The following is a 16,886-nucleotide window of genomic DNA, read 5'->3' on the forward strand; positions in this document are numbered from 1 at the left end:
GTCCTTGTCACATCGCGCACTAGTGACTCATGTTGCGGGCCGGGCGCAGTGCATGTTGACACGGTCGCCAGGTGTTCAGTGTTTCCTCCGACACATTGGTGCAGCTGGCTTCCGGTTAAGTGGGCTTTGTGTCAAGAAGCAGTGCGGCTTGGCTAAATCGTGTTTCGGAGGATGCACGGCTCTCGGCCTTCGCCTCTCCCGAGTCCATAAGGGAGTTGCAGCGATGAGACAAGACTGTAACTTCCGATTGGATACCACGAAATTGGGGAGAAAGTTTATTAATTGAATAGTACCCGCAAAAAAACAGTCTCAACGTCAACAGTGAAGAGACAACTCCAGGATGCTGGCCTTCTAAGCAGAGTTCCTCTGTCCAGTGTCTGTGTTCTTTTACCAATCTTTTATTTTTATTGGCCAGTCTGAGATATGGCTTTTTCTTTGCAACTATACCTAGAAGGCCAGCATCCCGGGGGTTGCCTCTTCACTGTAGACATTGAGACTGGTGTTTTGAGGGTATTATTTAATGAAGCTGCCAGTTGAGGACTTGTGAGGCGTCTGTTCCTCAAACTAGACACTCATGTAATTGTCCTCTTGCTCAGTTGTGCACCGGGGCCTCCCCTCTTTCTATTCTGGTTAGACAGTTTGCACTGTTCTGTGAAGGGAATACTTCACAGCGTTGTACGAGATCTTCAGTTTCTTGGCAATTTCTCGCATGGGATAGCCTTCATTTCTCAGAACAAGAATAGACTGACGAGTTTCAGAAGAATGTTATTTGTTTCTGGCCATTTTGAGCCTGTAATCGAACCCACAAATGCAGAGGCTCCAGACACTCAACTAGTCTAAAGAAGGCCCGTTTGTCACGCCCTGACCTTAAATATCCTTTTCATGTCTCTATTTGGTTTGGTCAGGGTGTGATTTGGGGTGGGCATTCTAGGATTTGTTTTCTATGATTTTGTGTTACTATGTTTTGGCCGGGTATGGTTCTCATTCAGGGAGAGCTGTCTATCGTTGTCTCTGATTGGGAACCATACTTATGTAGCCCTTTTCCCTCCTTTCTGTGTGGGATGTTGTCTTTGTTTGTTGGCACTATAGCCTTAAGCTTCACGGTTGGTTTTTGGATTGTTTATTGTTTTTGTCGGCGTCATATGAAATTAAGGAATATGTGCGCTCACCACGCTGCACCTTGGTCCAGTTCTTTCAACTGCCGTGACACAGTTGTATTGCTTCTTTAATCAGGACAACAGTTTTCAGCTGTGCTAACATTATTGCAAATGGGTTTTCTAATGATCAATTAGATTTTTAAAATTATAAACTTGGATTAGCCAACACAACGTGCCATTGGAACACAGGAGTGATGGTTGCTTATAATGGGCCTCTGTACGCCTATGTAGATATTCCATAAAAAATCTACCGGTTCCAGCTACAATAGTCATTTACAATATTAACAATGTCTATACTGTATTTCTGATCAATTTGATGTTATTTTAAAAATGGACAAAAAAAATGTGCTTTTCTTTCTTTTGAATGGTAGTGTATATCCACATGGCTTCTCTTTGGAGTCATTTGTTGTTATAGTCACCTCCTCTACGTGGTGGTTGAACTTTTTCGATCCTGACGCAGCGCAATTAATTAATAGAATGATTTTGTTCTATAAATTGTCTCGCAACTGGCGAAGGGTGATATCTTGACATCTAAAAGTGAATTTATGCTCTCCAAGACATTCAAGGTGTTGGATGTTGTTCCCAATATTAAATCTTATTACAAGAATACTTTAACATATAAATAATTCCGTTAGTAGTGTAAATTATACATGACTATCTCATAGGTCCTAGAAGTCTGAGGACATACAAAGTTACATTTCCTTATGGTGCTACAAGATCTACAGGGGAAGTATCCTTTTATGAATGCCAGGTCTCTCTCTGACCACATCTGATTGTGACACTCAAATCTATCCCACACATCCCACTCACTCAGATGCTATGTGGCCATAGTGGCTTGAAATCAAACCATCCCAGTGAGAGCAATGGTGATGGAAACAGACATATCAGCCCCACATCCGACTGACACAGCTGGGGCTCTCATAGCACTGATCAAACTCCAGACCCCTGTCTCTCTGTCTGGACTCTCATAGCACTGATCAAACTCCAGACCCCTGTCTCTCTGTCTGGACTCTCATAGCACTGATCAAACTCCAGACCCCTGTCTCTCTGTCTGGACTCCCATAGCACTGATCAGACTCCAGACCCCTGTCTCTCTGTCTGGACTCTCATAGCCCTGATCAAACTCCAGACCCCTGTCTCTCTGTCTGGACTCTCATAGCACTGATCAGACTCCAGACCCCTGTCTCTCTGTCTGGACTCCCATAGCATTGATCAGACTCCAGACCCCTGTCTCTCTGTCTGGACTCCCATAGCACTGAACAGACTCCAGACCACTGTCTCTCTGTCTGGACTCCCATAGCACTGATCAGACTCCAGACCCCTGTCTCTCTGTCTGGACTCTCATAGCACTGATCAGACTCCAGACCCCTGTCTCTCTGTCTGGACTCCCATAGCACTGATCAGACTCCAGACCCCTGTCTCTCGGTCTGGACTCCCATAGCAATGAGCAGACTCCAGACCCCTGTCTCTCTGTCTGGACTCCCATAGCAATGAGCAGACTCCAGACCCCTGTCTCTCTGTCTGGACTCCCATAGCAATGAGCAGACTCCAGACCCCTGTCTCTCTGTCTGGACTCCCATAGCAATGAGCAGACTCCAGACCCCTGTCTCTCTGTCTGGACTCCCATAGCAATGAGCAGACTCCAGACCCCTGTCTCTCTGTCTGGGCTCTCATAGCACTGAGCAGACTCCAGACCCGTGGCTCTGTCTGTCTCCCACTACTGCTTTTATAACACGCTGCTAGTGCAGCTCTGGCACCATAAACCACAGTTCCATTTCCATGATAGAGAGAGGGGCTGCTGGCGCTCGACATGACCGGGAGAATGTCACACATCTGCAGTGGCATGTACTGTAATCAGCCTGAGAGGCACTCGAGCAGCGTCCCCTGGCACAAGCAGGCACAGAGACATTGATACACAGCCAGAGTCAGTCAAATGGGATTCAGGCCAACTACCTCAATAGAGCACAGGCAGGCACAGAGACACTACCATACAAAGCAGGCACAAAGAGAGACAGTCTAACATATAAATGTGATTGAGGCCTACCTCAACAAAGCACACAGTCAGGGACAGACTGATGACAGAGGAATGGCTCCCGTGTGGCTCACTTCGTAGAGCATGGTGCTTGCAACACCAAGGTTGTGGGTTCAATTCCCATGGTTGAAATGTATACACTCACTACTGTATGTCACTCTGGATAACAGCATCTGCTAAATGACTAAAATGTAAAGGTGGGCCTAGGCTATGAGACCATGGGACATTGTTGTTCATTGAGAAATTACAATGTAGCATGGTAGAGCTACAGATAGCCTTGTTTCACAATGATGGTTCTGCACCGACCTACTCCAAAATACAGCCCATTTTGCTTTTTAGTAATTTTGCTTGGTGATAAAATGAAAATAATCACAAAAAGGTTAAACACAGACTCCAAACATTGGATTCCATACCATTTAGGCCTAAGGAGGACACGACTGATTCTTGTTGAAGCCTGTTCCTATGGTAGTGAGCCTATGCTAAGACCTAACGTTCTGTGTTAGGAGCACTGGCTCAGGGGGACCAGCCACCTCCTAGGGCTTGCTGGGACAAGCAGTAAGAAAACAAGCATTTTGTGAATACATCCCCAGTTTCAGTCAGAGAGATCTACATGGAAGGAAGGAAAGAAATAAAATGAGAGAGAGACATAATATGTATTAGAGGTCAACCGATTAATGGGAATGGCCGATTTCAAGTTTTCATAACAATCGGAAATCTGTCATTTTGGACGATGATTTAAATAAATAAAAATGTACACCTTTATTTAATCTTTATTTAACTAGGCAAGTCAGTTAAGAACACATTCTTATTTTCAATGACGGCCTAGCAACAGTGGGTTAACTGCATTGTTCAGGGGCAGAACGACAGATTTTTACCTGGTCAGCTCAGGGATTCAATCTTGCAACCTTACGGTTAACTAGTCCAATGGTCTAACCACCTGTCTCAAGAGGAGCCTGCCTGTTACGCGAATGCAGTAAGAACCCTAGGTAAGTTGCTAGCTAGCATTAAACTTAATCAATCATAATCACTAGTTATAACTACACATGGTTGATGATATTACTAGTGTATCTAGCATGTCTTGTGTTGCATATAATCGATGCAGTGCGCATTCGCGAAAAAGGACTGTCGTTGCTCCAACGTGCACCTAACCATGAACACCAATGCCTTTCTTAAAATCCATACACAGAAGTATATATTTTTAAACCTGCATATTTAAAAGAAATCCAGGTTAGCAGGCAATATTAACCAGGTGAAATTGTATCACTTCTCTTGCGTTCACTGCACGCAGAGTCAGGGTATATGCAACCGTTCTGGGCCGCCTGGCTCATTGTGAACTAATTTGCCAGAATTTTACGTAATTATGACATAACATTGAAGGTTGTACAATGTAACAGGAATATTTAGACTGATGGATGCCACCCGTTAGATAAAATATGGAACGGTTCCGTATTTCACTGAAAGAATAAACCTCTTGTTTTCGAGATGATAGTTTCCGGATTCTACCATATTAATGACCTAAGGCTCGCATTTCTGTGTGTAATTATGTTATAATTAAGTCTATGATTTGATAGAGCAGTCTGACTGAGCGATGGTAGGCACCAGCAGGCTCATAAGCATTCATTCAAACAACACTTTCGTGCGTTTTGACAGCAGCTCTGCTGTTTATGACTTCAAATCAAATCAAATTTTATTTGTCACATACACATGGTTAGCAGATGTTAATGCGAGTGTAGCGAAATGCTTGTGCTTCTAGTTCCGACAATGCAGTAATAACCAACAAGTAATCTAACTAACAATTCCTAAACTACTGTCTTATACACAGTGTAAGGGGATAAAGAATATGTACATAAGGATGTATGGTATGAATGAGTGATGGAACAGAGCAGCATAGCAAGATACAGTAGATGGTATCGAGTACAGTATATACATATGAGATGAGTATGTAAACAAAGTGGCATAGTTAAAGTGGCTAGTGATACATGTATTACATAAGGATGCAGTCGATGATATAGAGTACAGTATATACGTATGCATATGAGATGAATAATGTAGGGTAAGTAACATTATATAAGGTAGCATTGTTTAAAGTGGCTAGTGATATATTTACATCATTTCCCATTCAATTCCCATTATTAAAGTGGCTGGAGTTGAGTCAGTGTCAGTGTGTTGGCAGCAGCCACTCAATGTTAGTGGTAGCTGTTTAACAGTCTGATGGCCTTGAGATAGAAGCTGTTTTTCAGTCTCTCGGTCCCAGCTTTGATGCACCTGTACTGACCTCGCCTTCTGGATGATAGCGGGGTGAACAGGCAGTGGCTCGGGTGGTTGATGTCCTTGATGATCTTTATGGCCTTCCTGTAACATCGGGTGGTGTAGGTGTCCTGGAGGGCAGGTAGTTTGCCCCCGGTGATGCGTTGTGCAGACCTCACTACCCTCTGGAGAGCCTTACGGTTGAGGGCGGAGCAGTTGCCGTACCAGGCGGTGATACAGCCCGCCAGGATGCTCTCGATTGTGCATCTGTAGAAGTTTGTGAGTGCTTTTGGTGACCTGCCGAATTTCTTCAGCCTCCTGAGGTTGAAGAGGCGCTGCTGCGCCTTCTTCACGATGCTGTCTGTGTGAGTGGACCAATTCAGTTTGTCTGTGATGTGTATGCCGAGGAACTTAGAACTTGCTACTCTCTCCACTACTGTTCCATCGATGTGGATAGGGGGGTGTTCCCTCTGCTGTTTCCTGAAGTCCACAAATATCTCCTTAGTTTTGTTGACGTTGAGTGTGAGGTTATTTTCCTGACACCACACTCCGAGGGCCCTCACCTCCTCCCTGTAGGCCGTCTCGTCGTTGTTGGTAATCAAGCCTACCACTGTTGTGTCGTCCGCAAACTTGATGATTGAGTTGGAGGCGTGCGTGGACACGCAGTCGTGGGTGAACAGGGAGTACAGGAGAGGGCTCAGAACGCACCCTTGTGGGGCCCCAGTGTTGAGGATCAGCGGGGAGGAGATGTTGTTACCTACCCTCACCACCTGGGGGCGGCCCGTCAGGAAGTCCAGTACCCAGTTGCACAGGGCGGGGTCGAGACCCAGGGTCTCGAGCTTGATGACGAGCTTGGAGGGTACTATGGTGTTGAATGCCGAGCTGTAGTCGATGAACAGCATTCTCACATAGGTATTCCTCTTGTCCAGATGGGTTAGGGCAGTGTGCAGTGTGGTTGAGATTGCATCGTCAGTGGACCTATTTGGGCGGTAAGCAATTTGGAGTGGGTCTAGGGTGTCCGGTGGAGGGTCCTTGACTAGTCTTTCTTCCTGTAGTCCGTGATTGACAGTAGACCCTGCCACATGCCTCTTGTGTCTGAGCCGTTGAATTGAGATTCTACTTTGTCTCTGTACTGACGCTTAGCTTGTTTGATAGCCTTATGGAGGGAATAGCTGCACTGTTTGTATTCAGTCATGTTACCAGACCCCTTGCCCTGATTAAAAGCAGTGGTTCGCGCTTTCAGTTTCATGCGAATGCTGCCATCAATCCATGGTTTCTGGTTAGGGAATGTTTTAATCGTTGCTATGGGAACGACATCTTCAACGCACGTTCTAATGAACTCGCACACCGAATCAGCGTATTCGTCAACGTTGTTATCTGACGCAATACGAAACAAGCCTATCAGCTCCCGAGATTAGGCTGGTGTAATGATGTGATGTGAAATGGCTAGCGAGTTAGCGGGGTGCGCACTAATAGCGTTTCAAACGTCACTCGCTCTGAGACTTGGAGTAGTTGTTCCCCTTGCTCTGCATGGGTAACGATGCTTCGAGGGTGGCTGTTGTCGTTGTGTTCCTGGTTCGAGCCCAGGTAGGAGAGAGGAGAGGTATGGAAGCTATACTGTTACACTGGCAATACTAAAGTGCCTATAAGAACATCCAATAGTCAAAGGTATATGAAATACAAATGGTATAGAGAAATAGTCCTATAATTCCCATAATAACTACAACCTAAAACTTCTCACCTGGGAATATTGAAGACTCATGTTAAAAGGAACCACCAGCTTTCATATGTTCTCATGTTCTGAGCAAGGAACTTAAACGTTAGCTTTCTTACATGGCACATATTGCACTTTTACTTTCTTCTCCAACTCTTTAGTTTTGCATTTTTTAAACCAAATTGAACATGTTTCATTATTTATTTGAGGCTAAATTGATTTTATTGATGTGTTATATCAAGTTAAAATAAAAGTATTCATTCAGTATTGTTGTAATTGTCATTATTACAAATAAATAAATACAAAAATTAAATTGGTCGATTAATCGGTATCAGCTTTTTTTGGTCCTATAATCGGTTTCGGTGTTGAAAAATCATAATCGGTCAACCTCTAGTACCAATTAAGACCCAGACCTGGGGTCAATTTATATTTGAAATCATTAAAAATGAGTGTTTGCTTTAGTCTACCTGGAGTACCAGGCGGGCGGGGTCTGGTTACATTTCGCCAAGCTCAAGTCCAATCGAGCACAGCTAATGTATTTTGAATTTCAAATATTACTGGCACCCAGGTGTAGATGGTACCCACAGAACCCCTATCTCTCCAGTAGGCACACGGGGCAGCCAACAGGGCATTAATCACCAGGTCACTAGGAGCTGACACTCCTGCAGAGAGAATATACAGCATTCCCTCCCACCAGAGCAGTAGATGGCATAATGATTGGTCTCTTTCTGAATCAGTCTCTGAAAAATGGAGCTCATCCCAAGATGTCATAAAATACCTGTATATCGGTGCCAGTATAACCCAACGTTCAATGCCAAGACCATCAGCAGATGGTCTTCTAACTCAAATGACATTACATTCTGAATGACTTTTTAGAAAACAGGCCTCTAGGACCTCAGATGGCTTACCATGAGGTTCCTGGTCTCGAATCGGAGCTAACTGAACCGTGGTTAGGTTAAACTGGAAATAAAGCACCCTGGAGGAAACCTATCGTTTTGGCTCTCCTGCTACTTGTATATCAGATAATAGTCCTCATATTCTTTCTGCTTTAACAGAAAGTAACCATAGGGATTACATTAGAAAGTAACATTCTAAACGAAAGAGCCTTGAGTAGCTCGGAGACAGTGAAAATAAACATCCAGTAACTGAGTTAGTGCCTTGGGGTCCGGGGGGAGAGAAGGAATTCAGGGCCAGTTGAGTCCCATTCTCAGGACCTTTCTCCACTTCTTAAAAACAGAGATGCAGCCAGTCCTTCACAAGCAGTCAGCGAAATAAAACGGCTTCTCTGGGATAGAACAGCAACAGAATGTCAAGTCCCAATTCTTGACAGTTTCTCTTCTGAAAAAGTAATTCCTTTCTGACAACCATGCCATACCCAAAGCCATTACGGCAGGGTAGCCTAGTGGTTAGAGTGTTGGACGAGTAACCGAAAGGTTGCAAGTTCAAATCCCTGAGCTGACAAATCTGTTGTTCTGCCCCTGAACAAGCAGTTAATCCACTGTTCCTAGGCAGTCATTGAAAATAATAATTTGTTCTTAACTGACTTGCCTAGTTAAATAAAGGTAAAATTACCAATTCACAATCCTTGTCATAAGACATTCATAAACCTTTAACTGTTTATTCAGGTAGGGACAAACAAACCAAGCACGAACACTCCAGCTGTGAGAATGTGAATGCCTTGTCAGACTGGTTGTCTGAAGTTACTCCAAAAGATGTGAATAAAGACTAGACATGACACCTGCTGTAAAATTATGTGTCATCTTGTTAAGAGGACCTAAATGAGGATCTGATAGTGCAGCCTCTACACTCTGCCTTCAAAGACAGATGAATGCTCAGAATGCAACCTTATTTTGGATGCTTTCTGAAACCTAGAGAACACAGGGAAGGGAAAGCACAAGACGACACCAGCTGTGCGAATATACTGAACAAAAATATAAAACGCAACATATAAAGTATTGATCCCATGTTTCATGAGCTGAAATAAAACATCCCAGAAATGTTCCATAAGCATAAAAAGCTTATTTCTCTCAAATGTTGTGCACAAATTTGTTTACATCCCAGTTAGTGAGCATTTCTCCTTTGCCAAGATAATCCATCCACCTGACTGGTGTGGCATATCAAGTTGCTGATTAAACATGATCATTACACAGGTGCACCTTCTGCTGGGGACAATAAAAGGCCACTAAAATGTGCAATTTTGTCACACAACACAATGCCACAGATGTCTCAAGTTTTGAGGGAGCGTGCAATTGGCAAAATCATTGAATGTTACGTTCAGTGTAGGCCTGTTTACATATACAATATCTAGCCAGATAGACTTCTTATTTCATTGTGATTCCTTTCATTTCCTTGATTTTGTAATGATTATTTCCTACACCATTATTAGTATTATTTTTTTCTAGGCAAGTCAATTAAGAACAAATTCTTATTTACAATAACAGCCTACCCCGGCCAAACCAGGGCCAAACACTGGCCAAACGCTGGGCCAATTGGGGGCCACCCTATGGGACTCCCAAGCACAGCTGGATGTGATGCAGCCTGGATTTGAACCAGGTACTGCAGTGAGACCTCTTGCACTGAGATGCAGTGTCTTAGACCACTGCATTACTCGAGAGCCCAAAAGAGATGCCTATAAGAACCTTTTGGGTTTCCACACCAGCAGAACCTTTCCAGTTGAGAAGGTTCCTCAAGGAACCCCTCTGAAAAAGGTATTTGAGGAACCCCTGTGTAAAGATTCATACCGGAACCTTTTTGCGATTGGTGGGATTAAATGTTTTACCTTTTTAATAATAGGCTGCCACTTCTACAATATATCATATTTGCGGTGTGGCTTATTGGAGGCGTGTCTTTGAGGCAGTTATTTTTGTTCACCCATTAGCATTAATGCAATTCCCGTTCATCATGTTAAGTTTGTACACTGCTAACTAAAAATGTTCCTTGAATATTTATGCATATTACATATTCTAATATAATATTAATATTGCTGATAACATACAGTAATAGTGGTAAATATTCCATATTTGAGATTTGCATAGGCTCTTGAGGAACTCGTACATCTGTTAGCCTCCTTGAAGCTACAAAACTGTGTGTTCAAACTTAAGATCTTCTTCTTCTTCGATGAGGTTTAATGGTGGTTGGCATCCGATAAATTAAATGTTGCATTACCAACTAGACTGGAGTATAACTCCCTTATATTTGTGGTCAATATTGATGTATTATTATTTATCTTTTCACATCTAGGAACCTCCCTCCTACAGACTGCTGGCACATCCACATAAGCTTGACACCTGTAACAACAATGTGTTCGGCACAAAAGCTCGTACAGGATAGGTGAAATAGCCTAACATCCCTTTGTCAGGCAAAGAACCAACATCAAAACTCAAAAGAACAGACATTGACTCTTCTGTTTCACCACTCACACCACCCCGTCTGCATCGCACCAAACCACGAGCATCACAAACACAGGGAATCTTCCCCTTCTGTTTCACCACTCACACCACCCCGTCTGCATCGCACCAAACCACGAGCATCACAAACACAGGGAATCTTCCCCTTCTGTTTCACCACTCACACCACCCCGTCTGCATCGCACCAAACCACGAGCATCACAAACACAGGGAATCTTCCCCTTCTGTTTCACCACTCACACCACCCCGTCTGCATCGCACCAAACCACGAGCATCACAAACACAGGGAATCTTCCCCTTCAGTTGGTCCACTTTCACATTTACCACTCCCCCAGTATTCCCTCCTTTAAATGGCGCCCTTTTCTTGAGAGTAAAACAAGTCACATCCCGTCCCCATTCGTTTGGCGCAGAGCGCCTGCTCCCTCTGACCAGCAGAAACACAAACAATTATCACAGGACCATTTCGGGTTACCTTCTCTGATTCCACTGCACCAAATATCAACCCTGAAACCAAAAATGGATCAGCTAGCTGAAAGGCAGGGATCCAATTTCTCCAAAAATTGAGAGTTCCTCGAGTCACCACAAGAAAATGCAATAGTGTCAGCAAAACGCATCACATGGGGATGATTTCTGTATTTTAAAAGTTACATATCTTGAAAACTTGTTTTTGGGGTGGAGTATCCTTTAAGGTTGCTGCGCTCCAGAGTCCAATGTGGCACTAGCACATGAGAGAACAGAGGAACATATAACCTAATAAAAATGTCTGGGTCTTTTCCAGGCTGTATTCCTTCAGGGACCAAATTAAACTAGGACTTTCTCCACTTTGAGCCACAGAGAGCTTCATAGGGAATGTTCCTACTACACAGCTCAGTGTCTTATATTACCATATCAGTGTGTGTGTGTGTGTGTGTGTGTGTGTGTGTGTGTGTGTGTGTGTGTGTGTGTGTGTGTGTGTGTGTGTGTGTGTGTGTGTGTGTGTGTGTGTGTGTGTGTGTGTGTGTGTGTGTGTGTGTGTGTGTGTGTGCCTGCCCCTCTCACACCCTGGTGTGATGTTCCACACCATTTGGTCCCTCAGACTGTCATGTCATGTGATAAAGGCACATGTAAAGGTTACACCCAACCCTAACAACAACAGTAACAGCCAGCCACAAAATCACTGATCAAAACACAACAAAAAAGCAATATTGAAGTCATTTCTAAACTTCCTAAAGGTTACATGACATGATTGTTCAGATGATTGCTAACATAATTAACCATTAGGACCATAAATACTCTGCATCGGTTTCAGTACCAAATTAAAATGCCATTACTTAAAGGGCCTAAGTAGCCTTGCTCTGTTGGCTTGGTGACATGTTTTGACCAGGCAGTACACATCATTCCTTTTCAGAGAGCCAAGATACTAAGCCATGATTATTAGGTGTGTCCTAGCGTACAGACAAGATGAGCAAAATAGAGTTTTGCTGACTGGTCAGATTTCACGAAACACACAAGCGTGTGAGCTACCTTGGGAGTGTCCACCTCATTAGACATGGGTAAAATCAATGTATGAATGGTACAAAACCATGTCGACAGCACAGTGTTTACGTGCATAAGGCAAATAAGGAACAAGCTGTGAAGTGTCCACTTCTACAGATTCTCGGGTAGATGCAGTCTATTCCTAAATAAATGTTAACAGTGTTTACCTACAGCATGGTCAGTTAAAATCATCCATGGTAGACCCTAAGAGAGATGAGTGAAACATTATATCTGGGGAAGTCATCAGAGGAAGAATTGCCTAACACTGTTACTGTATCTAATGTGTAGCCTAGTTAATAGGCCTACTGCATCTGTTACCGTAGGCTATTTAAAGGTAAAAATATCAGTGACCTCTACAGGATGAAGGCTGTATTGGCCACTAAGAGCGTCACTGGGAAAGCATCAATCAACATAACATTTGTAGACTATGATTAATATGATTTGTTAGTTGAGGTTATTAAAACAGCTGACTACCAGACAAAAAAATAGACATAAGAAAATATTGCAGTGATAGAGTAGCCTACCCATCAATGATCGTTGTTTAGTCCTTGTTACATGAGCAAAATTATAGCAATATTGTTTGCTTTAGTCCCATAATACCGCCGACTGCAACAATGTATCAAAATACAAGGACATACTGACTGTCTCCAAATGACGTCTATTATACTCGTGCCACATATCCGTTACCGCCTGCCTCGAGGAGTGTGCTTTCAGTTGGATCAGTGCAACTGGGAAAGGCCCTACCACTATTTTTAATAATTGTATTTTCTTCGTTTCAAAGAGCAGTCACAAATACGGACATGCATTATATAGTCCGTAAATCAAAATATTTGCAGATTTCAATCTAGGCAGATCTTCCTTCCTTCCCTCTCACACTGTAAGCACAGAGAAGTAACGGCCAAAGCCTATGTCTAAATAAAAATTCTGAAATAAATATATATATATATATGAGATATTTATGAAAGCTTACCAAAGCAGGATTTTGGCCTCTCCCCTTTCTTGCTGCTATCTTGATAAGCGCGTTAATGGTGCATACCGAGGCATAGAGCTGCTAAATACCACTGATTTAACACAGAATGACTAACTGTCCGCTACAACACAAAACCCCACCTTCCGGACGTGCACGGAGGAAGAAACCCGACAGGATATGATGTAGAGAGCCTACGGTCGTCCGAAGTTACCACAGTCACAAAGTAGTAAACCTTGCCTATTTTCACAATTTATCTTATTAAAATGTGATTTTAAACCTAACCCTAACCTTAACTACACTGCTAAACTTAAGCCTAACCCTAACCTTAAATTGAGATCAAAAACTTAATTTTAGTTTTCTAGAATTTTTACCACATATCCAATTTTGTGGCTGTGGTAACTATTGGAAACCAGCTCTCAGGCGCTGGCGTTCTCCAAATGAGCCCGTTTCAATACAGTTGGATAAATCGAATCAAAATCAAATCATCCTCCCTTCCCTAATTACTTGAAGTACGGTTATCTCTGATCGGGCGTGACGTGGATGGGTCAAGGCTATGGGTTAAATCTCTCATTTCACCAATCTATCTATTTTATGGAAGTGAGGGTTGTGTTTGAAAGCATTTGAATAGGCACACAGCACTCTGTTGTGTGAATATTGATATTAGTTATCTTTTGTGTGTGTATAACTAATTCTGCACATATTTTTGTGTGTTCATAAATTATCGGTTATATTTTGTCTGTCTTTCTTTATGGATTACATATGGTAAATGATTGAATAAGATGTGTGGGATGTCTCTGCTGAGATAGTCTAGGCAAGGGCTCTCCAACCCTGTTTCTGGAGAGCTACCCTCCTTTAGGTTTTGAAGGAAAGTTGGAGAGCCCTGGCCTAGGCCTATACGTTTGTATTATAGTGCCACCTGTTGATAAGAATAGAATAGGATCGAATCTTAGAATAGAATATTAGAATAGAATATTAGAATAGAATAGAGTAGAATAGACTGACATGTCAAAGGAATTTAGACAAAAATGCCGTGACCTATTATGGGGAATAATAACAATAAATTATCACACTCTATCCCTCCAACAAAATAATGTGTTATAATTATTTAACATTGCATTAAGCAGCTCTTTGTCTCTAATTGGCATATTTACACAAAATATAGGGGCAAAATAAACTGCATTGTTGGTTAGGCGCTTTCACTATTGTATTCGGCGCATGTGACTAATCAAATTTGATTTGAATTCAAATTATGGAGATGACTGATAAGATTTTTGATAGTTTTACAATGACAGAAGATATTCGACTGAAATTTGATTGAATGGTAATTTGATAAGGAAGATGAATCAGAGTAGCATAATTGTCATATAATTATTTTTATAGTGTCAAGGACGATGTTGAATGGAATATTTCAGTATCGTAAATAATCACGCTATTCACAGTGTTTAAAGTCCAGATGGATTGGCTAAATGCCTATGTTGTCCTTTTCCTTTTATTTCTTCGGCATATTTTTACTATAGCCTATATAGAAATAAAGTGAATTACACTTACAGGCAACATTTCCATTTGACTATATGCAACTGTAAATTGTAGGCTATCACATGCTTTTTAGTGTTGGGCAATGGTTTCTCATATTCAATTGAGACACCCACCCTTCCTGCTCAAACTACAACATGCCCCTCCTTCTGAAATGTTCTATAAGACTGGATGATCACAGAAGAGCAGCAAAACCTAACGAAGAGGAACAGATGGGATATCAAGTATCAAATCCGTAAGTATGCTCTCTAATATGTAACTTAAAACTAAAGTATCAATGTATAGGTTATTCAACGATGCAGTAAGTGTGCTGCGTTCAGGGGATTAACGTGTTTGAGAGTGTGAGTTGGAAGCAGACGTTACAGTAGCCTAGGCTATGTCAAATGTAGCCTAAAATAAAATGTAATATGTTTTTATTAGGCTATTGCAATTGTGTTGTTTAGTTATCTATTTTTAAATCATGATATATGACGACATTATAAAGCAAAAATTATTGCAATGTAATGAGTAGACAATGCAAATCATCTCTTGATCTCATCTTGAACTGTGAAAAGTTTCTGGGGCTCACACTGTTGCTCAACTTTAGTCGCTTTTGGGTTTCACTTCGGTGAAATGCACTTACTATAATGTAGTATAGTAGCCTGTTGGCAAAGGAGTTTTGTACAGTAAGTAGCCTATCCTTCATCTTGAGATTTTACTGACTAGGTTATAGGACTGATGTAGTAGGGAAATGTACACTGTATTGGAAAACATGTCAATTATATAGTCATTTTGGGTATTATCAACTACGAAATACTCTGAAACATTTTACTGCAGCATACTGTAAATTCTGGTGCATTGTGTGAAAATGTTGTGGGTGGGGGAAAGTAATTGCTGTATTTCAAATTGTACTATAATTCCAACCTACAAAATACAGTACCGTACCATATTGTTGGAGTGCCAAAAACCTTTTGACCACTACTGTGTGCATGGTAGTGTTGTTTCTGTCTCATGAACATATTTTGAGGCCTGCCTTATAAGAGGCTATATTTGTTGCACTCGTGAGTGAGAATGGCTCACCAATTTAACTCCTATGTGATTGTTGTGCACCATGTAAACTGGACAGATTGAAGTGGCAGCAAGTCTTAAACCTTAAACGGTTGAACATTTTGCCATGTCCTTTTGGTCAGAGTGCCCCATGGTGGTGGGGTAATGGTACGCTCAGGCATAAACTACTTAGAACGAACACAATTGCATTTTTTTATGGCAATATCAATTAACAGATACCTTGACGAGATCCTGAGGTCGATAGTCATGCTATTCATCTGCCGCCATCACCTCATGTTTCAACATGATAATGCACAGCCCCATGTCGCAAGGATCTGTACACCATTCCTAAAAGCTGAAAATGTCCCAGTTCTTCCATGGCCTGCAAACTCGCCAGACTACAGCGTGTTCCAGTTCCCAACAATATCCAGCAACATCACACAGCCATTGAAGAGGAGTGGGACAACATTCCACAGGCCAAAATCAACAGTCTGATCAACTCTATGCGAAGGAGATGTCGCATTGCATAAGGCAAGTAGTGGTCACATCAGATACTGACTGGTTTTCTGATTTACGCCCCTACTTAAATATAAAAAAAGGTATCTGTGACCAACAGATGCATATCTGTATTCCCAGTCATGTGAAATCCATAGATTAGGGCCTAATGGGTTTATTCAAATTGACTGATTTCCTTATATAAACTGTAACTCTGTAACAACTTTGAAATTGTTGCATGTTGCGTTTATATTTTTGTTCAGTGTAAATATCCATAGTCTTTTTTGTAAAGGGCATATATAGTACCCATCAAAATTTTGGATACACCTCATAATTTAAGGGTTCTTCTTTATTTTTACTATTATTCTACATTGTAGAATAATAGTGAATACATCAAAATGATGAAATAACACATATAAAATCATGTAGTAACCAGAAAAGTGTGAAACAAATCAAAATATATTTTACATGTAGATTCTTCAAAGTAGCCTCCCTTTGCCTTGATAACTGCTTTGCACACTCTTGGCATTCTTTCAACCAGCTTCACGAGCTAGTCACCTGGAATGCATTTCAATTAACAGGTGTGCCTTGTTAAAAGTTAATTTGTGGAATTCCTTTCCTTTTTAATGTGTTTGAGCCAGTCAGTTGTGTTGTGACAAGGTAGGGGTGGTATACAGAAGACAGCCCTATTTAGTAGTCAGTAAGTAAGTAACAATACTTCAAAGTACTACTTAAGTAGTATTTTGGGGCATCTGTACTTTACTTTACTATTTATACTTTTACTTTTACT

General features: G+C 41.8%; 1 protein-coding gene across 3 annotated transcripts in view; it reads right to left on the reverse strand.

Moving 5' to 3' along the window:
• LOC135547574 (ras-related protein Ral-B-like) overlaps window positions 1-13,194 on the reverse strand; it is a 48,110-nt gene extending 34,916 nt beyond the window's left edge. For 2 of the 3 annotated variants that reach the window (XM_064976689.1, XM_064976690.1), the window contains exon 1: window positions 13,043-13,194. The gene's annotated coding sequence lies outside the window, so the exon portion shown is untranslated. Of the gene's footprint in view, window positions 1-12,596; window positions 12,960-13,042 lie in introns of those variants that run through there. The other variant, XM_064976691.1, reaches the window with a different exon arrangement.
• Between the last annotated feature and the right edge of the window lie 3,692 nt (window positions 13,195-16,886).

This window comes from Oncorhynchus masou, chromosome 10 (assembly GCF_036934945.1).
Source record: "Oncorhynchus masou masou isolate Uvic2021 chromosome 10, UVic_Omas_1.1, whole genome shotgun sequence".
Lineage (NCBI taxonomy): Eukaryota > Metazoa > Chordata > Actinopteri > Salmoniformes > Salmonidae > Oncorhynchus > Oncorhynchus masou.